Source organism: Cavia porcellus, unplaced genomic scaffold (genome assembly GCF_034190915.1).
Source record: "Cavia porcellus strain 051 isolate PalLab524CR breed Dunkin Hartley unplaced genomic scaffold, mCavPor4.1 scaffold_28, whole genome shotgun sequence".
NCBI lineage: Eukaryota > Metazoa > Chordata > Mammalia > Rodentia > Caviidae > Cavia > Cavia porcellus.
Window position 1 is genome coordinate 12,910,577 of NW_026947511.1, and position 26,455 is coordinate 12,937,031.

The 26,455-nt window shown below is 35.6% G+C and overlaps 1 protein-coding gene and 1 pseudogene across 2 annotated transcripts in view; one reads left to right on the forward strand and one right to left on the reverse strand.

The window, feature by feature from the left end:
- LOC106028481 (single-stranded DNA-binding protein 2-like) overlaps positions 1-26,287 on the reverse strand; it is a 46,723-nt pseudogene extending 20,436 nt beyond the window's left edge.
- Positions 1-26,455, forward strand: part of Prkg1 (protein kinase cGMP-dependent 1) — a 1,159,508-nt gene that overhangs the window by 783,826 nt on the left and 349,227 nt on the right. The gene's annotated exons all lie outside the window — the stretch shown is intronic.

Consider the following 26,455-nt stretch of genomic DNA (forward strand, 5'->3'; position numbering starts at 1 on the left):
AGGCCTTAGTGGTGAATGCCTGTAATCCTTGCACTCAGGAAGCTGAGGCAAGTTTACCATGAGCTCAAAACCAACCTAGGGTACATTGTGAGACCGTGTCAAAAAAAAATTCTGCCTTTCTTCTTAACAAGTTCACTAACTAATCTCTATCATAATGCAAAAACCATTAGTGTGATTGAGATTTTTGTCCAACTAATTGTGTGTTCTTCCAATATTGATTGACAAAATGATCATCAGAAATAGAATGGGGCCCACTTTCTGTTTTAAAAGAGGCTTTCTGAAAACGCCATGTTTCTTTCACATGCATCTAACTGGCCAGTACTGTATTTAGTCACTTTAGTTCCAAGAGCAACAGATTACAAAGTATGAGACTTTGAGAGAATATTAGAATAAGTGAAAGAAAATATTACAATGTTGCTGGCAGTAATTAGGTTTACATAGTGGGATAAACTAGAAACATGGCTCAGCTGAACAGAGCCTGCCTGGCTAGTGCAAGGTCTGAGCTTGATTCTTTGTATCAAAACAAACAAAAAAAACCCCAAAAAATAGTGTTGTAAAGGATAGTTTAGTTTTCTTTTTATTGTGTTGTCAATTTTTTTAAAAAATAAAAAGCTTACAATGAAGTTTTTAAGCAGAAAGAGTTAATTTCTAGAAAATAACTGAAAAAGAACATTCCATTGTTTTAAAATTCTTTTTTAATTTACATAAAAAAGTTCGGAGGTTTTTGTGTAAACTGATACTCCAGAGAGCCTAGGAATTTTTTGATACTACAATACCCTTTTCCCTGTCTGTCACATGGAACAGCAAAACATTATAAAGAAACGTGAATTTCTGATAGAACAAAATGTCACCCAAAGGGAAGAGTTTTTCCAGGTGCCACCAAGATCATGTGGCTTGAATTCAACAGATACTATAATGCACTTTAAATTTTTAAGAAACTAAAAATAAAATCTTTAAAAACTGAAGTTATGTCCAGTTACAGGATTTTTTAAGGAATGAAGCTATTTCTGGTTATAGGATTCATTTTATTTTAAAGAAAACTTGTTCTGCCCTTTGGCTTTATAACAGTTGAGATCTATTGTCCAAAGGGAAAACCAGGAAAGATAATCAATGTTTTATTTTATGAGAAAACAGATTTTGAGAAGCCACAGTGTTTCCATACTGTCATTTTTAAGTAATGCTATGATAGTTCCTTTAAAAAAAAAAAAAAAAAAAAAAAAGACAAGGTCAGAGGCGTGGGTTGTCTTCTAAAACAGTGTCTTCCAAACTTTTTGTACCAGGATTGGTTTTGTGGAAGACAATTTTCCATGAATGGGTTAGGGGTGGTGGTGGTGGTGTGGTGGGGATTGTTATTTCAGAACAGATTCTCATAAGCAGTGGGGTTCACGTTCCTCTGGAAATCTAACGCTACTACTGGTCTGACAGGAGGTGGAGATCGGGTGATAATCCCTGCCACTGGACAATCCGTTGTTCACTGGCTCACTGCTCCCCTCTTCCTATGCAGCCTGGTTCCCAAAGTTGGAAATAAGCCCTCAGACTTAATTTGTTGGTGATAGCAAGGCCAAAAAATTTTGAAAACATTTTACTTTTGCAAAAGGATGCAAGCACACCTCAGCAATGAGGGAGCAGTGGAGCTGACAGCTGGGTAAAAGGACTGTTAAGCCCTGGTAGATGGGAAACGGCTATTCTTTAAATTCATAGACTGAATGTATTTGCAGTGTATCTCAGATGAAAAACTGGATTGGCAGGTGAGAGGGAGTGGTGGGTTCCTGGGTAAGTTAGTAAAAGTGTATGGGTAGGTTGGAATGGAAAGTGTTTGGTTTTTGTCTTGGAAACCACATGTTCTGGGGGGGAAAGTACATAGTTACCATTTCTCTGAGCTTAGGATATGACAGATGGGGAGCAGTAGTGAAAAGATGGCCAGGTCATTTAAACCCAAAATGAAATAGTTTTCACCTCATGCTTTGACAGAAAAGACAAAAGCCAATTTTTCATATCAACAGGTGGTGGACAACTGCTCCGAAAGATAAGCGTGGAATGTAGTTTATAGTCATAAAAGGTAGAACATTGTCTTCTCTAGGCAGGACCTGACCTGCTACTTCTATACCCGAAACAAAAAGCATACTGCTTTAGAAGCTGAGGAGAGGAGATCTTTGGAGAAGTTTTTTTTAAGTTTACTCAAACAGTAGGATTGTTGATAACTCAAAGTTGATTGATTCTCTGTGGCTAAGGATTTTTTGAATGGCAGTAAGTATAGAGTCAGGTAGCATAAAAATCATGGACCCACTTAGTTGGTTTCTCATGGCTTGCCAAGTTCATTACACAGGCAGTTGTGAAATAGTGATTTTTTTAAAATCATGGTAGGCATGCATGTTCAACTTTATAGATGAAAAACACTGAGATTTGGTGAGATAAAATAATATTCAAAGTCACGTAGTGATGGATGGTACAATGCAAAGTTCATGTCCTTTCCACTATGCCCATTGCTGCTTGCACTATTTTTAAGAACAACCCAGAAGATGATGTCAAAAAGATTTGCAGAGCTTTTTTTTTATAAAGAGAATAAAACAAAAGAGGACAGCACAGAGCAAATCAGAACAGAACAATGTAAGCAACACAGCACTTCAAACAAGACAATCGGATATTAACAGAAGCTACCATAATGTCTCTTTTCTTTGAAGTAGTTGAGCATATCTTCACATACAATAGTATCAAACATAACAAAATAGTATAAAACCCTTCAAGAGAATGAAAGTATTACAGGGAACTCAAAACCAAATAATAGAAAATGAACAATGACTACTGTAATAGCTCATTTTCCATAAAGAATTTGTTTATACTGTCACACATATTAAAATCCAGTAAGACACAACATGATAGAACCATTGGGAATGAGACGATTAGTGCTGTTTGGACTGGAAGTACAATTATAGATATTTAATTTGTGATCCCTGAATTCACGGTATATTCTGCGAAATGACATACATTTTTTAATTTGCAGGTTAGGTTTTAAGCTGCTGGAAAATTACTAAGAGAATAACTATCTTTTGCTGTTGAGGCTTAATGCCAAGCTACACTGAAAGGAAGAAGAAGTAGGTTGATTTCTCAGTAAACAGGATTAAACAGCACAATTGAAATATCCAGATTGTCAAAGTATAGTCCATAAAAATTATTTGCTGCGAGGGTATAACTTGCCTTCAGATGGAAGTTCATAGGTTTTATAAGTTCTTCTAAATAAAACATTACAATAAACTTCTCAAGTCTTATGAATATTGTAGTTAAAGGGATTACATTACATACTTTATTGGGCATGGAGGAATAAATGTGGCAATATAAGCAGCCTTTTATTAGTTCAAGGCTTTTATGTTCTGAAAATGTTTACCTTTCAAGTTTCATCTCTTGCTGTTTGCTACCAAAGAGTTTTTTTTTTTTATTCCTGCAATAAAACATTTTGTTAAATGCATAGTTATTTCTTTTCTTTTGTGGTTCTGTCTTGCTCTTGTTGTCTGGTGAAACCTTTCCCTGTTTCTGCTGAGCTAGGGGCCTCCTACTCATCCTCCCTGTGAAAACCTGGGGCTAGAATACAGACCTGTCCTTCAGAACATGATAACCTACACGAATTTATCTCTCTAGTAGCTGTACATGTGTTTGTTCTCTGCTTTTGCTAGAAGGCTGTGAATTCCCCAAGATCAGAAATTATCTTCTGTATACATAGCCACCTGCTTCATCCCTCTTGTGGGACCATTGAGGATTAGATATTGAATGTAATAAGGCTAATTTAATTTGCCTAATGATGCATTTTCACTTCTCATTCTCCAACTTTTTGCTTTTCAACAAACTTTTAAATAACCAGTTATCATAATGGAGGGACATTTTTTAGTTCAAACTTTGCTCCGCTTTGGTACTGTGAATTTGTCCAAGGTAATCTGAAAAACAACTTGGTATATTCTTTGTGGTCAATGTCAATGAAACTCATAAACATAATGGTAAGAGTTTAAAATATTTATTAGTAAAATATATGTTGAAAAGTAATGGAATATATAGTTAATAATTAGCAATTTTTGGAACAATGTTGAAAATACAACAAACAAGATCATACAACAAACAAGATCAAGTCAAATTTTATTAATGTATGTGTTCATTAAAGTAACAAATATTTTGGTCCAAACGTTTTTTTTTTTTTTTTTTTTTTTGGTTTGTTTTATCTAGAATAATAAAATGTCATTAAAAAGATTCAGTTATGTATTATAGCTTCTATCACATTTGTACTAATAAGCAGCAAATGATTAAAATCATGTAGAAAGAGACAGAAAATCTAAATGTGAAAAATGAAGCCTGATTCAACAACCTTTGCAGTGAAAGGAGGTATCCTCTAAGACTCAGCTAGGTCTCTGTATGAGCATCTAGAGAAAGCCTTTTTCTTTAAGTCAAAGATAGAGATAGATTTAGGTTGGAGGTGTCTTACAACTCTATATATGCAGCCTAATTTTTAGGGTTCCTTAGATGTCATCTCCCATGTTTTTTTTTTTTTTTTTGTTTTGTTTTTTTTTATTTTTTGTCTCAGCGGAGGTTTAGAAATTGTTTTCTCTTCCCAAATTCTTACAAATTACGAATTCAAAAGCTTATAAGATAAGAAATTTTCAAGTAAAAAAGTATGATTATCCCTGTTGTTAGCTCAACCGGAAATCACAGAAATGAAAACAACCAAGTTAGTTCAGAATCAAACTTTTCTGAAAAAGCCCATTTTCTTTCTGTTGTCCATGATGTTGTGTTCATAACTCAGCGATGTTGTAGCTGATGTTATTGAAGGGAGATTCAAGATTCTGACTGTAAGAAGGGAGCCCTAGCACACTGAGAAAGTCAGCCAGAGTGTAAACTGACTCCACAGCAGAAATGTGTGACAGGAGTAGAAACATTTTAACACTGTACCCTTTGGTCATTTCCATAATAAAGAACTGCCTTTTTTTAAAAAAACAAATGGTTGAACAAAGGTTCCAGATTTGCAATGATGCTTGAAATAAAGGTGAAATGTCCACGGTTATTTTTATTAAATACATATATATTACTGACTTCTCTCACTCATTTTGGCATTCAGTTAATTTCCTGTTGCGGTATTTTTCACTTTTGTATTCAAAGTCATGGAATTTAACATAGAAATTAAGAAATAAATGTATCTATTCATTCTCGTCCTGCCCACACCACCTCCATGATGTTTATCAGAAACATTTAATTCAGGGATTTATGAAGAAACAATTTCAGTGTCTGTATTTAGAATAAAAAGCAAATGAAAGTGAACTGTTATGGTCAGTGGATTATTATGACTCACATGTAGGTGGTATTTCTGAAAATTCAGTCCTCTTTGGGAACTGTATGAAATTGATAAAGAGTTATACTGAAAATGAGATAAATAGTCATAATACACAGGTTCGGAGTTTGGTTGGATGTGTATGGTCCTCAGTAATCATGGTTTATTAACCAAAACTCTGAAGAGAAGAATTGCTCTTCATATTCCATAGTGTGAAAACATGCTTTGCTCTGAAGTCCTCATTAATGTTTCTTGATGAAACAGCAGAAATCTTCCATAATAACTTCTCACTGATTCAATACCATGAGGACATAAAGGTTGATACACTGTGACAGCCTGAAAATTGGGACATTTATAAACTTAACTAAGTGATTCAGCTGGGGGCCAAGGTCTTCACTCTGACAACATCCTGAGCCTGTTCACAGAGATGGTGTGGGTGCGGCAGCCTGCATACAGTATAAAGGAGAAAAGACTTCCTCTCCATCTTTTGCTTTGGTTGCTTTTGGGGTCTTCTACTGTCTTGAAGTGTTGCCCCTGTGCCATGCCACCCTACCCTGGAGCCAGTTTGTTATGGAATTAAACCTACATAAACTGTGCTCTAAGTAAATCTTTCCTTCCTTAATTTTGAGTGTTGGGTATTTTGTTTCAGCAACAAGAGAAAAGAACTTGATACCAGGAATGCAGTCATTGCTGTGACTACACCTGACGATGTGGTTCAAGAGCCTTTGTGAATGGCTTGTGGGAAGAGTTTGGAAAGGTTCAGCAATGTCTCCTGACAGAGTGCAGCTGGAATGCCTTAGGTGCTCTGTATGGGAGATTCTCATCAGAGCTTAGAAGACCAGAAGGCTGATAGAAATCCTGCCAATAAAAACCAGGCTCAGGAGGATTCTGTTGGGGAAAAAGGACTGAATTGGCTGTTGGAGTATAGATAATGTGTATTATGGCTTGGCAGAAAGTTTGTATTTTACCTTGTGTCCAGAGACTTTGCCTGTGACTGAGATTAAGGGTGATGGACTAATTAATCTGGCAGAATAAATTTCAAGGCAGTCAAATATTTAGTCTATGGCATACCTATTGTTGGTGGTTTTTAGCCATATCTAGGTTGAGAATCAAGAACAAAGAGCCCAGCAGGATGATTTAAAACACTGTGAGTTAGGCCAGATTGGAAGCTCCAGTAAAGTTGTGGACTACAAAGAGATGAGGAGATCTCATTTGCTGAAAAGGAACAAGAGAATTTAAAAGATGGTCTAAGGGCATCACAAAAAGCACCCTTTGCTGTCTTAAAACTACAAAAGTGAAAGACTTTGCTTTGAGGAGAAAGCTATAGAGCACCATGTTTCAGAACTGTGGTGGCCACACCATGTTCTTCAATGGCAGGGTCATAGAGAATTTGTTCCTCACAATTGGATTCAGAATGCCCAGTTCAAGTACTTGACCCCTACAGCCAAGAGAGAGAAATGCCTGGCTACTGCTCCAGGTGGCAGCAGACCTTGACATCATCCACATGGCGCTGGTTTTAAGTGCATTCAGAATGCAAGAGTTGTGGGTTTAAAAAGGTCTCCACCCAAACTTAAGAAGGCCTACAAGACCAGGCAGTGTGCCTCTGAGGGGGCAATATGTGAACCTGTGAGGGTGAAGCCAAAGGTGCAGTGGGTACCCCAGAAGTTTGGAGAAGTCAAGAACATGGATCATCTGAGGACACCTGCAAGGAGGGAGCAGAGTGGGCTCAAGAGAGAAGCTGTGGGAGCTACAGCCATTTGAAATGCCAAAGTAGGGGAGTACCTTGTGCCCTTTGTGGTTCATGACTTGTCACAGATTACCTTGGATATTCCAAATGAAGTTGCAGGACTTAATCTTTACCCTGATGGATTGTGGATGCTTTGTTCCCATTGCTTTGTATCTCTTGTTTTGGAATGAAAATGTTTATCGTAGACTATTGAATGTTGGAAGTGTTTAACTTTTCATTTTATAGTGTCTTGCAGCTAAGAGTTTGACTTACATCTCAGAGGCAACTTGGGATTTGGACTTTTCAGCAATGCTGAAACGGCTAGGACTTTGGCAAGTTTTAGAGATAGACTAAATGCCTTTTACATAAACAGCTGTTCATGGATCTTTGGGGGACCAGTGGTGGAATGTTATGACTCTTATGTAATATAATGTTGATAGGCTGAAGACTGGTCCTTAAGGATTGTTAAACCTGTGTTATAATGTTCAAATTGTAAAATGATAAGAATAAGCATGTCTTTGTATCTGAAAAGTGATTTAAAGAAGTGGGTATGGTTGCCAAGTGGACAAGGGCTGGATTGTAATGAGTGATACACTGTGTCACCTTGAGAACTGAAAAATTTAGATTCTTAACTAAGCGATTCAACAGGGGATCACAGACTTCACTTTGACAACATTCTGAACCTGTGCAAGAGGAGGGCACAGAGATGGTGTAGGGTGGTAGCCTGCATACACAGTAAGAGAGGAAAAGAGGCTTTTTTCTCCACTCTTTTGCACTTGTTGCTTTTGCTGTCTTCCGCTGCCTTGAACGTTTGCCCCTGTACCATGCCACCCTGCCCTGGAGCCAGCTGATTATGGACTGAAACCTCCACAAACTGTGAGGTAAAAAAACTTTTTCTTCCATAATTTTGAGTGCTGGATATTTTGTCTCAGCAATGATAGAAAAGTAGCTAAGACAGAGGATTACTTTGATAAAGTAGACTCCTCCCAAATATTAATCAGCCATGTGAATACATTTAATATTGATCAATAGAAATAGCTTCCATTTTTCCAAAAGTCTTTTATTCTAGTCTACAGATGAGAGATGCACTGTCTAAGTTTATTTTGTAATTCTTTGAGGACATCATTTTAACAAACAGAGTTCAGTAAGTGTCGGCCTTCTGTTTCTTCCAGGCATTTCAAATCTAGTTTTAATTGAAATCAGCAGTTCAAGAACAAATTATTTGCCAAATGCTGGTGGCAGACCATTGCCTTTCTCCCTAATGTCCATCTGTGGAGTACTGAGACTTTGCTGAAATGATAAATTGATGTGTCTGGTGGGAAACAGCTTGTTACCAAGAACAGTGGTATGCATAAATGAGAAGCTGCACACTGCAAGAGAACCACAGGTGGCAGCTTGTAATAAGGCATCTGTGGATCTTAAAGGGTTTTGAAGGTGCTTGATTCTGTGTTGTTTTTCCATTCAATCAGGAGTTTCCTTGTTAAGCTAATATTTCATTTCCTAAAAGATTTGTTATATTATCAGAGATAATGCTTTTACTTTCAAGTATGTTCCCCAATCCTTTTTTTCCTGATATCTTTTTAAAATCATCAATGTTAATAACTGATATGGGTATTCTAGTTCCTTGAAACTCTAAGAAAACAGCTTTTTTGCAACACTATATTTAATGAAAATGCTATTTTTAAGGAAAAACAAGCACAATGCAGCATCTAAAACAATTATTAGGAAATGAATACTGAACTTTTGTTAATAATCAGTACAAGTAAAATGTAAGGCTTTTCTGAGTACATTCAATCCCAATCACAAATGATGCATGATTGCTTGCTTTTACTCAAATAGTCATTTTTACCTGGTTAAAATCTTCCATTGATAGAGAACTTCACCTCCCAAGGAAGTTAACTGCATTTTTAGGATGGCTTCATTCCCCTTTCCCAGCCTACATTATGTCAGCCAATCTCTCTTTGTCACTTATAAGTGATTCCTGTGTGGTTAGTTACTTGTTCATCAAAAGTCACTAAACATGGATTATGTATTAAGCAGAGCTTTGTTAGTGACAGAGACACAATACTTTTTCCCAAAGAGTTTATAGATAAGTAGGGGCATCAATAAAAGAGATTATAGATAAATGCCTTGGTAGTAGTATGCATAGAGTGGTAGATGGACATGTTAAGAAGTATGTAACCTGGACTTAAAGAATAAAGGTCAGGTTTTCAGGAGAATATGAAATATAAAGTCAGTCCAGAGGGTTGTGCAATACACTAGAAATACTAAAATATTCCAAAACTTTTAAAGAGAGATTTTTTAAAAAGAAAGTTCTATTTCTTTGTGTATTTGAGTATTCCAGTTCAGCTAGAAATGTCATAAATTTGTGGTATGAATGAATTTATTCAAATAAACAAAGAAATAAAATATAGGTTTCTTACTTTGAAATTAAACATGGACCTTTGTGTTCGCTGACAAGTACTTATGGAGACTTTGAAATGATCCATATTGTCAGCTAACACAGATAAAACATAGGTCAGCTAGACCCCCTTTCGGTTAAATGGCTTCCAAGTCTTGGTCTAATTCATGCTTGTGCTCTGAGCCTTGCATTCATTTTTTAATTTGATCCTCAATACAGTGTTCTGATTTAGGAACTACTATTGGCCTAGTTTGCCAACTTTCTTGTGGCTCTAGCAATACACATAAGTGAAAACGTAAATCTGGGCTTGTTAAGTGACATTGTATTGTATATGTTTTATGGAGAGCATCACCCCAACTGATGATTTAAAACTATGAAAGTATATTCTCTGGGATACTGAGCAAGTTGCATATAGCTTACACCAGCCTGCACATCTCTTGTTACACATAGGAATGGCTGGATGGCCTTGGGCTTCTAGCTACTTCTTCCTTCTGAACTTTATAGATGGTTCCTGTGGTCTTTGTCAGTATGAATCAACAAGTTTCATGGCACTGGATTTGTTACTTGTTTATTTTATGAGAAAAAAAGAGTACAAGGTTTGCTTTTGAGTGGTGTTTAACACTGATTTGAAAACAGCTGATAGGATTCTAGGTTGAATTATAAAGTTGAATATAAGTATTTTATAAATTTAGAAATATTAAATATATATTTATGTGTGTAATGTTTATGTATATTTATATATATGAAGCTCTTCAAAGTGTTAATTTTATGTTATGTGTGTGTGCGTTATGCTTTGTATCTAGATGTCTCCCCAAAGCCTCATGTGCTCACAGGAGAGCTTTTGGGAGGTGGCTATGGTGTGTGAATGTGGAGTGTGGGCGTGTGATACTGGCTTAGACTACATATTTGCTTAACCTCATAGTGAGTGATGGGATTACTGAAGAGAGAACCCCACCCTGGGTGTGAGCTGCACTAACTAATAGGCTTGTATTTTGGATGCAATATAAAAGGACAGAAAGAAGGCTAGCTTCTTTCCTGTATTCTGTCTACTCCGCCATGGACTATTTTTCTTCTGTGATGCCCCCTCTTCCCTGCTGTCCTGCTGTGGTGCCAGCTGACTGTAGACTGAAACCTCCATAAACTGTAAGCTGAAGTAAACTTTCCTCCTTTAACTTGTGTTAACTATTTTGCACCAGTGATGAGAAGGTGACCAAAGTAGTGTGTATATATGCCATATACTAAATATTATAGATATTTTAAGAACAATTTCGGCTACTATTTAAAATTCTTCTAACTTCAAATGCTTTTTCTTAGAAATGCGATGATTTCATATTTTAAATAAAAAATTAGAATATTTGCAGAATTCTGTTTAAAGCCTGGTACATTTTGGGATCAAAGGATCACCATGAATAAAATTTTAGTAGATATCATCAGTAAGTAATTGATAGACATAAATGTCTCAATAAATATATTTTTATTAAATTTGGGAAACTATTATTGTTTTGTTTAAAATAAATATTGATTTTATAAGAATAACTCATTCTATATATCTAAAAAGTTTAAGTGTGTCTCTTTTTCAGAGATAACTAAATTCATGTGATCAGCTTAAAAGTATCAGAATGTTTCCCTGTTTCAAAATAATGTTGCTTTCCAACTTCCAGCTTTTTCTCTGTTCTGTGTTCCTGAGTTTCCCTTTGTCTCATCTCGCTATCTTCCTAGACATTATCTTTCCACATGTTATTGTTCCTCCCAGGCCATCCTTAAACACCCATTAGACTTGATATCACTTCTGATTACTCTGCCCCAAAGTCCAATCAGTAGCATATATTATGCTTAAATGTGTTGTCTTTGATAAATCAGTAAGGCTACCAACTGTTGTTTTGAGATTATCTCTACTTAGTTTCCGTAAGTTTCAGAAAATCCTTAAATTGTGTAAAATGGGAAAAGAAGATCAATAGCTTCAGTATGAAGTTGGTGTGAAGATGAAGTGATCTTGGCAAATAAGTGTCAAATAAGTGAGCTCTGTCACAGCTGATGTGGCACTTAACATTGGTAGTCTTTTTCATCTGTTATAATTACAACATTAGATCTTTGATCACATAAAATGTCATTTACTGTACAACCTCAGTTGTAATAGAACTGATTCTCTATCTACCTGTATAAATCTTTTTTTTTTCTTGTTGGAGTTGTCATACTAGATAGTTTTAGTTTTGTACTACAGGAATCTTCAGTGTACATAAATACTTAATATCCAGTGAACTATTCTTCATTGTTACTTGTTTAATTTATAATCCCCACAGTGACCTTTATAGAAACTGATTAATATATAAAAATTGAATGATAATAGCTCCTCTGTCTGACTGAACATATCTTTAAAAAAGCATTAAAGTGTTAATTTACTTTTTTGTCTTCAACTTGTCTGTCTGATTTTCTTCATATACAGTTTGCACAGTAATGTAATCTTGAACATCATTCAATGATCAGAGTCCCAAAACTTGGGCAGCCAACCACTCCCACACCAATCCCAACAAGATTGAAGATGTTGAAGGTTTAATTCTGTCTGTAATTATTGCTAAAACATTTAATCTGTAGATATTACTGAAATCCACAGTTCCTTCCTAGTAGAAAACTTTACTTTACAAGCTAAATAGAAAACCCGTAATTTTGCTTCCATTCCCGTTTTGATGAAACTTTGACAAACGGTAGAACAGCCAAAGAAGGAAAGATTGATTTTTTTTTCAATCCTTGTGTAGGTGACAGAACTTGGCTGAGCTTTCATGATATAAATTGATGTTGATAAAAATTCAACTGGTATATTTATCACAACCGTCCCCTCTTCAAAACTATGAAAGATGAGTGGTAATAGGCCAGTGACTGGGGTTCTGTGAATCACTAATGTGACAGTTTCTTCAGATCAATTTTATTGCATCCAAAGGAACAGAGGCTTCTATTGCCTTTCCTGGCCAATGCACTGGTTTTCATAGAGTTATAGGTTTTAACTAGCTCATATGTTTGTATTCACTAGTAGTCACACAGCATAACAACTTGTCTTTTTTTATTTCTGAGTGTTAGGAAGTATCTGTGCACATTCTCAGCAGAGATATCTTGGCATTTTTCTGAGATTTAATTCTGTTACACTTTTATACTTGGTTTATTGAATTAAGAAAAGAATTAAACCTCAACAGGGTAAAATGTTACACCAGCAAGATTTAAAAACAAAACTTACTCTTGATAGTGTGAATGTTTATTTTTAAAACATGTTTTCTTTAAAAATATTACCTAGATTATCTTATTCATTTGCAACATGATATAAAAATGATGTCAGATTATTTCCTCTAGAGAAACAAAATCGCATAGCGCTTATTCCGAGTTCTGGAGGTAGCAGTGAGTTCAAATGTCAGATCTTTTCAGTTGTACCAATTGATTTAGGTAAGTTACACAGTTACTGTCAATCATGGTTTCTTCCTCTTTAAAATGATGCAAAGAAAGAATGCCCCTCATACGATGATTTTAGTACTTGCAAAACAGCACTGGATTTGACATTATAGATGTGCTAAAAAATGGATGCTATTATATATTGGCTTATTTATTGTTAGTAAATATTTGTAGCACATAATGTATCCTTGTGGGGAATCGGTACATGTAAATATAACTTAATTCCTTACTTCCATCCATATCTTTATTTCCTTCTTTTTTGTATATGTGTGCAATGCATAATATTTACCTGCAGATAACTCATTTTAATTCTTTTTTATCCTTATTCCCTCCTCTCCTTTTCCTCTCTTTCCATCTTTTGTCCTTTTTCCTCTTTAGAAAGATCTACCTCCCTGCTTCCTATCATGTCTTTATAAATGTTGTAAAAATGTGTTAGATTGCTGAAATAAATCCTTGTGAAGAACTACTTTCTACTCTTTATTCTACTGTAAATTTTTATAATAAAGAATCAGAAATAAAGGTATTTCGGCAATTGATCACTTGAAGGATTAACATTTCCAGTGTGGGCCAGCAGAATCCAGGTGCTGGTTTTGCTGACCTGCAGTTATTATTAGTGGCAGTTACTTTCATACACTGCTGAAACTATATGATATCCTTCTCCTAAAACAGTGCTCTGTCCCTCTGGGAAACGTCTAGAAGTTACTTGAAAATATTTTGAAGGTGTCAGTCCAAAATTAATCTTGAAGTAGGACTGGTTGAACAATAGTAATTACTATGGAACTGAATTGATTTGATCTTCAAATGGGTATCTTGGTCTTGAGGTTGGTTCATAAATTAGTTTGCAATAATGTTACCTTAAGGAACACAAAAGTACACACAACTAATATTGCCAAAATCAGTGACATACATTATATTGTTCTGTCTTCTTTAGAAACCCTTTTTTATTTCTTAAGGAAGAATGAAATGAAGTAGGAGGATTTAGGATGGTTTGAGGGTGAGAATCACAAAAACTTTATCAGAATAGCAGCTTGGCTGCTCCCTGATGGCATCTAATGGCATCATGTACCTTAGTCTGCTTATAGCTCACGTTTCAATATTTAAGAGGAGGGAAGAGACTGATAGCTTATGGTGTCATTCTTCTCTCTGGTATTCCGTAGTTCTAATCGTTAGAAAAATTTAACTTGGAAATATTGTCCTATAATTTACCTGCTGTTATGAAATAATCTATCCTACTTGTCAATCAAAACAGAAATGGGAAATTAAGGTGATGATTGAAATGAAAAACAAATTGCCTATGATTTTCAAAACAAGAAGATCTTCTTGTTATCAAAAGAGAAATAATTGGCTGAGAAGTTGAATGTTGTAAGTCCATTTCTTGATTTTTGAAGTGGAATATAAATTTATTTTCCCTAAATATGAGTAACTAAAGTTTAAAAAGTAAAAGCTAATATATGTAACTACTCATTTCAAATGATTCTACAGATGACTAAGAAAACATTTTATGTATAAAAAGCACAGTGATTGGGGGCTGGGGATTTAGCTCAGCGGCATAAGCACCTGCCTTGCAAGCAGGTGGTCGTGAGTTCGATCCTGGTTCCAATAAAAAGAGAAAAAAAAAACCCACTGATTTATGAACTATTCAACACATTTTTGTTCCTGCTCTAGATCAGCTAAATTTAATGAGTTTATGATTTAACATCATAATGGCAGTTTCTCTTCTTTGCCCATCACACTGATGGAAACAGAAAGTATCTCAACTGGATCCTTGTTTTTTATTTTACTTTATTTTTTGGTTCTGGGAATGAAACAGTCTTGCACTTGCCAGGTGGGTGCTGTGCTGCTGAGCTGTATCCCCAAGTCCCTCATCCTTGCCATTTTAAAAGTTGTCAAAAAAGTATAGACCTTTTGTTAGTATGCTTTTTGAAAGTTGCACATATTCATTAAATAGTCTTTTGTGCATATGTTTCATGATTCTAAAAAAGTTACTATGTACCTAGATATCAATCACAAATTTGTTTATTTCAATGGATATAATCGAAGTTTTATTTTTTTCCCTAAATACACTGACAGCTATGTGTTAAATGGACATTGTGGTGTGTGTATCATATCATGGAAAGCAAAAAATAAATCCAATTTAAAACAACCTCTATCTGCAAACTTGAGTTTCCAGGGCAGTTTACTCTTTGATGTCTTATATAAATGGGTCTTTATTCTTTTGCCTTCTAATGTTACTATCACCCTGTTTTTCATGCTGTTTTCCCATTCTCCCTCCACCTCCACTTTTACCCATTTTAGTTACTGTGTAGGTGAAAGAATATTGTATCTACAGCCAAGCTGAGATAAGTTTAAGTTTAAGATCTGCCACACAGTAAAGTAATAATCTTTGGAAGTTAATTAGTCATTTAAGAGAGGATTACAATATTCCTCCTTAAAACAAGTATTCAATAGTTAAATAAATGTCAGGATATTCATTGTACTTACATCTTCTCTGTGTATTCTTAATTCCTGATCTAAACCTGATTTTCTCCAAATTGTTGATTCCTTATTTCTGCCTGTACATTATTTCTGCATGATTACTCAGATTGGTGTCATCTTACATTCTTTTGATTCTATCTCTACTGATCTCCTTTCCACTCTTCCCCAGTACAAATTTGGGTGGCTTCTACCATGACCTTGAAAGGAGGTAGGTCCTTCTAATTATGGGTGTATGTTGTATCTTCAGAGTGATCTGTAAAACATTTGGGCTGTTATCATATTTATTTCTCGATGAGTTTCATCACTTTTCTGTCTACAGAGCCTTTGTATTCCATCTCAGGATTGAACTGATTTGAGTTTTGCCAGTTTAAAGGGTGAGAAAGACTGTCATAACATAGTGTTATATTTGCTTTTTTTCCTTTTCATGAGAGAAGTTATTTATCTTTTATGTGTTTAAAAGGTATCTGCTTTCTGTGGCTCATAAGTTTTGTCTATTTTTCCTATTAGGCCCTTTGCGCATTTTTTTTTTATTTCAAAGAACTCTTTAAGTATTTAGGCAATTAGCTCTAGGTAACCTATATTTTAAACTTATTTTCCAGAATTTTCGTTGGTCTTTTGATTTTGCTTGTGATTCTTTTTTGTATGCAAAAATGCTTTCAATTATGAATCATCAAATTTATCCTTATAAATTACAGCTATAATTAGAAACTTCCTTGTCTTCAACATCATAGGATTTGTACATTCCTTTTTGTAAGAAAAAGACAGAGCTTTTAATTTTAATTTAAAAATTTTTATTTTATGTACTTGTTTGCCATACATGGTTGCATTGATCATGGGAAGTTGCTACATGTATGTGCCTAACATATCTTAATTATTCTGATATTCCAGTTTTTTCAGTTGGATAACAGAGTATTGTTGGTTGTCTGATACTATGCTGGTAATATGCAATCAGGCATTGGATCTGTAATCCACTACACTTCATGTGGTAGCTGGTGATACGTGCAGGTTAGAAATGAAGAAACTGGAGCTCATTTAATTAGTGAGAAGTTGAGTTAAAAGAGAAGTTTGATTCAAATTTAAGTTTGTCTCTGAAAACTAGTGCTCATGGTTTATTCTTTACCTACAGACATACATAGGAAATTCTCATATACACAGTGTAAAACAAAATCATCCAATTGTTAAACCTCTGAGAAACTTAGGAACAACTACTTCAAGCCATAATTTTAATCAGTATATTTTATACATGCATTTCATATTATCTATTTTAGAGATTTATGAATCTGAGTCATTCTGGCTTTTATATGTTCCTAGATATTTTACTAGAGAAATTTTCTTTCCTAGAGGAGTTATGTTAAACATAGTTTACAATTTTGCCAGTTCTTTCAAGCCTGGCAGATTATTTTCTAAATTCATCAGGGTTTTGGAATCTAAAGGAAACACAGAAATGTCTCTATTTCCTTCCCTGTGCTCAACTCCCTCTGACTGGCACACACATGCCAACATGGCGATATGTTTACGTTTGTGAGAGATGATAGCTATAATTAACAACTAATGACACGGGGCATCCTGTTTCAAATGTGACTGCTGATTCTGAGAGAAAGAGGTTGATGAGCATTTTTTCTAACCCATTGTCTGCACATATCTTTGATGTTTCATCAGTTATTCTTGAAAACCCACTGTGTGCCAGGAACTGTTCTAAGTTGTTAACAATGGAGAGTAAATAAATATTCTATGAATCTCCATGCTTCAAAAAGATAACAAAATTACAATGAGATATCTAAATCTCAAGCAGAAAATTAGTGTTTGGTTGTCTACTTAGACTCTGCAAACATGTTTGCATAAACTAAAACACCTGCACAATGAGCTAATGTAAACACCTGCACAACAAGCTAATTATACCCATTGCAGAAACAGGGAAGTGTATTGTGCATCATTCATAACTTTATATAAGCACAGTATCTAACACGGTAGGGAGATCTTTCTTAGGCTGATAAACCTTTAGCAGTCAGCAGTGACTATGAATTTTAGAAGTAGTAGTTTAAACATCTCGTCAAGAAAAAACTAAATAGCTGTACACTGTCTCCTGGGGTTTAGCATTTTGTATCTGTGTTCTGCAGGCAAGCATCGTATACATTTATTGCCAAATGGGCGATCTGGGCATTGTAAATGCCTCCAGGATAAGGCCTGTCTTGAAGAGAAGTAGCCTTTACTGTACTAAACACTCTTCTACAGCTGGTTACCTAGTCATAGTCTGGGATTTTATTGTCACTTTGAGGATTTTTGGAAGTTTTCTGTCTTAAGCATTTGTCCCTTTTTCCAGGTTTACATTTTTTAATTGTTCAGCCGGAATAGCGGTAAAATGCAGACTTCCAAAAAAATTGTTTTCATTTCAAAAACAACAACCAATTGTTTTACTATATAAATGGCCAGAACAATGCCAAAATGCTGCTTCTACTCCTGGTAAGTACCACTGGTACCCTTGTAGCCATGGTGCTTGTAGCTGTAATGTACTTTAGACTTTTGAGATGTTGTCTTTTCTTAATCGTGCTGTTTTAGTTGATTATTTGAGATGTTGTGAGATCAGTGTGTTTCTTCTGTGTTTTCTCTTGCTGTTGCTACAGGGAAGCAGATGAGTTGGGTGTCTTTACACCAATCCTAACCTATGTTCTCATGGGTCACCCAGTTCAGAAAAGAGATACATTGATCTCATTTGATGCCTGCATAGACACCTGCATTATACATCACTGTTCACTTTGCAATCGCTTCTTTGATGTTAGTACACTTTGATGGACAGGCTTGTGGAGAACATAGATACCCGTCAGGAAGGGCCACACATTCTAATGAGTGAGATTCAGAGCTGTATGTTGTGGGTTTTTGTTTTTCTACCAAGTGAGCAGCAGTTGGGTTGGGGAGAGGAGAAGAGCTAATCAGTGGTTCTGTTTGTATGTTTTTTGTTTGTATGTTTGTTGAATTTCTTCCCACGGCAATCAGCAGAAGGGACATACACTGATTATTAGAATGTTTAAATCTGTATGGAAAGCCTTTGTCTTTGGAGTCAGGTTTCAAAGCATTTTGTTTTCAGTGTTTTTCATGTCTCTTCAAAGACAGCAAAATATAAATGCATTAGGAACACAAACCAGTTAAAGTGTTTATGCAACCTATGGAGAGAGCATCATTGTAAGTATGGTCTCTTGTCTCCAAGGTCAGGGAGAAAGGGCTAAGCAGAAAACTAATTTCCTTGGTTACCTGTCACCTAGACTTTCTGTTATTTTAAAATCTGGTGAGAAATGACAACAATTCTGTGCAGGTGGATTCTAAAGTGGGGAAAAGCCACATTTCAGTATAGCCAGATTCAGTGACATAAAAGGATGTTAATCAATATAAATTCCTTTTATGATTGCCCTGGTAATAATTACCTAAGAAACTGAAGTTCAGGATTTGTCTTAGATTTGGTCAAAATATGAATGTGCCTTGATTTGAGCATCCTTGAGTTACTAGACATTCAGTCATGAACATTTTCAGGCTTAAAAACAAATACCAAAACCTGTTTTAAACATTTTGCACCTGCAGTTGTGTATTCTATATGATAAACATATTCCTATGCTTGTGCATTGAGTATGTAGCAAATGTTTATTTCTTGAAATGTTCTAGGTGTGCTTTAAGGGACAGTGAGAGAAGCAAAATATGGTTCTTTCCTTCAAAGAGTTTTCACATGCAATTTAGCAAATCATATTCAAAACTGCTTGGTACTATAGGTGTTTAGATTATGCTTTAAACATATTTCTGCTGATTCATGACCCTTATAGTTTAGCTCACCTGTGTGCCAAGAAGTGTGTCATTGTTTCATCTTTAATACTCTGTCTTTAATATTCCCTTGCCTTTGTTTGCTTCTTGTGTCCATTGGAACCATTATCAAAAGGTTCCCTTAACACTGTGCAAGCCCAACTCTGACATCCCCGACTCTTACAATGTTGCCTATTTGCTAGGAGGAAAAAAATAACTGCTGCTTATTTTTAAAAAATGACAAGAACTCTAGAAAGAAAGTGGCCTTATTATGAGATGTTGAAATGGAGATTTACATAAATGTCCTGAGATTGATTTAAACCCATAAATTTGATTCCTTCCAAATTGGTGTTCCATTGCATATTTGCACAGATGTTCCAAGACTCTGAACTGAGTGCTTTTCAAAGACTGAGAGGATATACAGAATTATGGAAAAATTATGCCTCATACACCTGTGGAAGCAGGGCTAAGTGCTCAGATATGAGACTCAGGAAGATGTGTGAAACTTCCAAAAGTCTTCTGTGGGCTTTCATCCAAAAGGAGAGTAAGAGACTTTTATGCTTGTATTCTCCAAAAGAGTTTGAGTGGCCCCTTTTCATATATGATTATATTAGGAGATGATGTACTTTTAAAAATTACATATAGCTTTTGCGCTAGACTTCTCATCAGAAAGAGAAGTCTGATACGTGGACAGATAATTACATGTTAGAAAGCCAAGTTCATATTCTTGTGCAGTATCATGATATAACACGGTAAACCATGGCACATGTTAATTACAGCATGGCATTCATATTCTGAAATGGTCTCACCTCCCTTACCCTGATCCATTTCATGTGTACCTTTCAACTTCTTCATTTTTTGAGGTTCAGTGAAAATACCACACTATCCATTAAATATTCTGGTTTCCATACAAAAAAGATGATTTCACTTCCTTAAAATTTCACATTATTTTGTAAAACCTTCCTTTCTTTACTATTATGATAAGTTAAAATATTTTTATTTCTTTTTCTGCATTTTAAATCCCTTAACATTGTGGATATTTTTGTCTCTATATTAATGTAGTACACACTATTAACTTATGCTATTTCACATGTCACTACGATATCACTTTATTATTAGATAACATCATCATTGTTATTTTATTAGAATGAGAAAGTTGAGGTAGAGAAGGTAATAATTTTGAGTCATGTAAAAATGTGGGAGAATAAATACCCTAAAGATAAATATATAATGAACAGCGAGCTCAGTTGTAAAACAAACATGTTCTTAATTACAAAGTGGGTGAGATGGGAAAACAACCCTCAAAGCTTAGGGTTTACTGTAAAAAGTCTATTTTTCATTCATGCAACATACTGATTTTGGTTCTTTGGTTCAAGCTAGGACCCACTTACAAGAGGAAATATTATCTGGAATGTTGCTAGAGGCTATATCAAGCTATGTACTAGAAAAAAGATCATGTGGTGAATCATTTGCTGCTTCTTACAACTTCCCAGAAGTAATATAATATCTTTTTGTTTCTGTAATATATAATGGTTAAAAAAAAAGTGACATGACCATATCTAGTTTGAAACAGGATAGGGAATTGTAGCGCTATACTAATTTATATCTAAGTACAGTGCTGTACCTAGATGCAAAACAGGGCAGAAATGAACATGCAACGCAGTGGTATAGTTTATGCTTAATGTGTGCAACGCTCTGGATTTGATCCAGCATCATCGTCATCACCCTCGGGGTGGAGAAGCCCAGTACCACCAAGTCCATAGAGCACAGAAAGCCATAACAACGCTGCACATGTCAGTAATGGTTTTCCAGGCAATGCCTGCCCTTACCTCACTCCTCATCATTCTACCCTAAAGCTCCATCCGGTTGGAACTCTTTCTTACGGATGAAAATTTCTAAGGGAAGTTGTATTCATAGATTTCTTTTAAAAAAGAAATAAGAATTGGGTTGAATTCATATAAAGGACTCATTTCTGATTAAAATTGGAAGCTGAGATAGGCTAATCTAATAACCAAGGGAAGCACTAAAATGGAAAGTATTAAGAGACAGGGTTTGGATTAGGATCTGAATATTGGTTCAGTTTAGTAGTGGAATAGATGGCCAGGGTTACTTGTGAAGAAACAAAGCAATAGTTAATAAAATAAAAAGGGAAATAAACCTCTTCTAAGAATTCATTTATTGATCTCACACTTGTTAAGTAATCATTACACACCTTGCAACTGAGTTAAATACACATATTTTTATGAAATTGTATGAGAAGAAAATATATATCTACTCTCAGGTGAGAAAGATGAAACCTAAAGAAGCTTTTGGTCCCCTCTGTGACCAAACAACTGTAAATTTCAGAAGCAAACATCCACATGTGGTGGCTCAGTTTTCTGCTTTCCAAGATCAAATTTACTGTCTTATGGAAGAGTACAGAAAGGATGCAAAAAGGAATTTAGGAATATGGCAACATTTGTCAGTATGGGAAGACTGAGTTTTGCCTCTAACTGCCTCGCAGGTGTTATAAAATTTAATTGGCTGTGATTTCTCTACTTCCACAATGCCTTTCTCAGCACTGAAACACAGCAGGTGCTTATAAAAAAATCATTGAGTAGTTACAATTTTCAGATCTATTAGAACTTTTTTATTAAAAGTACCCGGCTCTACTGCATTAGTTTCTTCTAATGCGTTATTTGATTAGCTGTTTTAAGTGAATCATTCTATCTACACTTTGCTATTTTGGAATAGATAATGGTCAGATTTATGCCTTACACAAGCTTCTGTATCTTTTTAAAAAAAGTCCCAAATATAGCAAATTGAATACATAATTATAGATCATAGGAGATACATACACTTTTGCTTTTAAAAATGAAAACCTAAATTTTTGAGTTGTTTGTGACAAGCATAAATTTTAAATAAAAAAATTCTGATATTTTCACTCATTTGAGCATTCACTCAAGTATTGCCGCTGAATACATAGGCACGTATATTTCCGTTGTTCTATACATTCTATATAGCCACAGCAATAAAAGATGTGTACATGACCCAAAGGTGCAGTGCTCGGCTTATGTAAGTGCTTGAATAACACTATGCAGTCCTACCTTATGGTGAAAGTCAGAAATCCAGATAAGTAGAAAGAAGTTGAGATTTTTATTTCCACAGGCTCTTTTCCTTTCTTACTTTTCTCCATTCTCTAATGCATACTAGTATAGGACACAGAGGCTCTGATCATTCCTTCCTATAACCAGGTAGATCACTAGGAGCAATATGCATCAGGTTTAATCAGATGGGTACATAGACTCATCTGTCTGATGGCTTTGATATCCCAGTAATTTAGAGAACTAAAGACTAGAGTAGGTCGCCATCAATCCCAGCTGCCAGCTGGACTAGGCTCAAGGTGGAATTCTTTAAAGAATTCCTGCTTAACTGCATTCATCGGACTCCATTTGGAAAATGTATGTCCCTTAGTCTCTGTTCGTATTTCTATTTCTTATACTGACTATGGCTGAACCACATTTTCTTATCTCCCTGTGCCACTATCTTGGCTTACTCTTTAATTTTCTTGGCTTTATTCTTTCTTATTTATTTATTTTTTTACATTTTACACTATTTTCATTTGCCTTTATTCTTTAGTTACTTTATATTCCTACCTTGATTCAACTCTGTTTTTCTTCAGTTCTATCTTTATCGCTATTATGAAAAATGTCTGTATTTCTCCTATGAACAGATAAAATTTAGCCTGGTGCTGTGCAACTCACATGTCACCTCTTATCATGCTGGGACCTATAATAACCCTTATTCCAGGTGATCATTGATGCTTTCCATAATCCTCCTGGATTACAGTGTCCAGCTATCACAGTTTACTTGGAACTGAAGGTGATTTTGAAGATGTAGGACTTCAGTTCTAAATTGTAAATGTGTGCAGTCAAATACAATCTGATCACCCTGAACCCCAGACAGTGCTGCTAAGTAATTCCAGTTGGTGTGGGAAATGACATCTCCTAATACTCTTTTGTTTTGCAGTGTTGGGGTGCAAACCAGAGCCTTGCACCAGTGTACACTCTAGGGAAACGCTCCATTATTGAATTATATACATTTCGTATCACTTTTTGATCCAAACTTTTCAAAAGTGGTGTTTTACTTAGCATCAAGCATAGTAAATTAAATTCACCATCAGATATTTGTAAAACAACTTTATAACTCACAAGAGAGAATTGATGAGGCTGTTCTTTTCAGATGAAGTATCATTTTCATTTGGATGAGTAGAAAAATTTAAACAATAAATACTGGGTGAATATATAAACAGAACTTTACCTCCCTTTCTATCACTCTGATCTTTCTATTAATGAATATGTCTTCTCTTGGAGAATAAAGAAATCTAGTTGTGGAATTGCAGCTAGGGTATTGGCAAAAGTTCTTATTTATGTCTGTGTTTATATTTCAAATGACATTAAAACTTCATTTAAGATATTGTAAAGTGTTTTCATTCATTCACCCTCTATATAGACCTTCTGTGTGGATCTCAGGTCCTAGCATTCAGATATAGTTTGGTGTAACTTATTCTTACAAATAATATACTATTTCTAGATGATTTACTTATGTATTTCTTCTCATGTTTACAGTGTATAATGATTACACTCCTTTTAGGGGAAATTGGTATGTGTACATAATATATTTAAATCTTTTCTCATCTTTTTCTGAAATTGATCTGTAATTCTTTTATTCTTTCCGGTATTCTTACTTGACTGTAATTTTTTAAAATTATGTAACCACTACTTTTTAAGATAAAGGTAGTTTCATAGGAATACAGAACTTATTATACAGATTACATAATAGCAGTTTAATGTCAGGTATTTTCACTGTTGAATCTTGGATATTTTTTCCTTCTTAGGTATATCAATAGCTCAGCGGTTTCCTCAAGTTGTGATCATTCAAGTGTGTGAGGAACCACTCAGACTGCTTCAAAGCTCAGGAACATCTAAGGATAACTAAGGACGCGATCCCACTTTTCTAATATAGGCGTGCACAGTGAGAAGTAGCCATGTAACCATGACTTAGCACAGGTAGACACACATGCAGTGGTTATGGCACTGTGTTAGAATGTAACTATGAGATAACCACTGTGTAGGAAATACACGGTGAAGGCACAGGAGGTTCTTGGGCTCTGGTTCTGGCTCTTGCACTCTTGTGCTCTGCTCTTCTCCATGCTGCCTATTGTTACCGTCTTGCACACTTGCACTCTCTAACTTTGGGAGCTCACCTGTGAAAATCTCTGTTGGACCCCCCCAAATTGGCTGACAAAGTGTGAACTTTGGTTATCTCTGAAAAGCATTTACAGGTCTGAGTTTAAACAATCAGACTCAGGGGCTGGGATTTAGCTCAGTGGCATAAGCGCCTGCCTTGCAGGCAGGCAGTCGTGAGTTTGATCCCTGGTACCAATAAAACGAAAAAGATAAAAAAAAAAATCAGACTCAGATTTGCGTTGTCTATATATGAAGGTCATTATTTTATGCTTATGAATATATTAATTTAAACATACTAATTATACAGATTGGTAAAATAAATTTCATTACCCATTTAAAGTTGAAGTGATAGTTTTCAAATTTATAATGACATAGTATTAGAAAATTAAAAGTGAAATTTTCATTTAATTATAAATCACAGAATGAAATGTAAATTGCATCGTATTGTGTTTGAAGCTATAGATACTTATGTAATTTAGAGAGGCATTAGTGTTTTTCAGCCTTGGAAGAAATAAAATAAATAATGATAAACAATATAGGATTGATGAAAATTTTAGGTCACTGCTAATAGCTTAAAGCTTTGTTTAATAGTAAAAGACAAATTAACTGCCCCAGGTAATTTCTGGATTCACTAAATGGTGGGAAAATTTCTACTTCATGAACTTACCCTAGAAGAAGTCACTGATAAATTAAAGTGTTTATTTCTGCTCACTAAGTTTATTAATTTAAAGTGTCTCTATTTATAATGGACTGAAACAAAGAATTTTTCTTCTTAGGCATATATACTACCATAAAATTATGTTGATTCTCCCCGAAATTTGATTTTGATTAACACGTATAGTCATTCAGTCATTAAAAAAACATCCTGTGTGCCAGGGAATCTGTTTTGAGGTTTTTGTAAATTTGGAATAAAATATAGCTTCTTGGGGAAGGGATTCCTTAGCTCAAAATTTCAGTTTAGTGAGGCAATATGTAGGAGCTCTTCTATGAGCTCATACTTGACCAGCAGATGAACAAGGATGAAAAACAAAGTGAAAGAGGATTAGGTTAAAATAGGGGTTAGGGGATTCTTTTCTCCCTTCAAAAAGAAATCTGAATGGCTGGCTCAAGCTGCCTTTATTCACTCACACACTGAAACAAGCAATTAGAGTATCACACAGCTCATCTGCCTCCCACCACCATGGTAAGTGTCCAAGTAAAACAATAGTACCTCAGCTGTATTACCCTGCAGTGTGTCAGCGTGCATGCACACCCCTTTTCTCCATCTGCTCACCAGAGAGGCTAATTAGGCCTCAGTCTTCTAGAGGAGAGCTGTCTTAGTTACTTTTTACTCGTTGCTGAGACAAAATACCTGAAGCCCAAGTTGGGAAAGGAAAGGTTTATTTCTTACAGTTTTTGGAGGTTTCAGTCCACACTCAGTTGGCTCCAAGACAGGCGGGCATGGCTGGGCTGCAGTTCATGGAAGCGCAAACAGCAAGCTCAAACCAGCAAAGAGCAAGACACACCTTCTTCCTGCCATTACCTCACATCCTGGCTCCACCCATTTGTGGGAGGAGCACTGACACCATCAATCCAAGCACTATACAATGAACTATCACAAATGAACAATGCAAACTCATGAGGCCTGGGGGACACAGACATAAACCATGACAAGAGCTTACATCCTGAACCATGATAACCTACATGGTCAGCTTTTGGCCATGTTCCCATATCTCTTGCCATAGATCAGCATTCCATAATAGATCAGCACCCCTGTCTGTCACTCCTGAGCTGCCCAACCTGGCAGCCAGAGCATCAGCCCCCTCAAGATGGCCCAACTGTTGGTGCACACATATAGGGGGTTTTGTTTGTGCATCACAAAAATTCTGCCCATTGCCTTGACCTGTCTGTTTTGGTTTCAAACCAGAGTACTTCCATACTGGATGGACAGCCATTGCTGTACATTGTGGGGCTATGCCATTGCTCAATCTATCAGTATATCAAGCATCATTCAGAGATCACCCTTTTCCTTCTGCAGAGAGACTAGGAATCAAGTACTTCCATGTCTCAGTCTTGCCAAGAATCCACCGCATCCTGGATCAGGCAATCTTCAGCTTTAATTG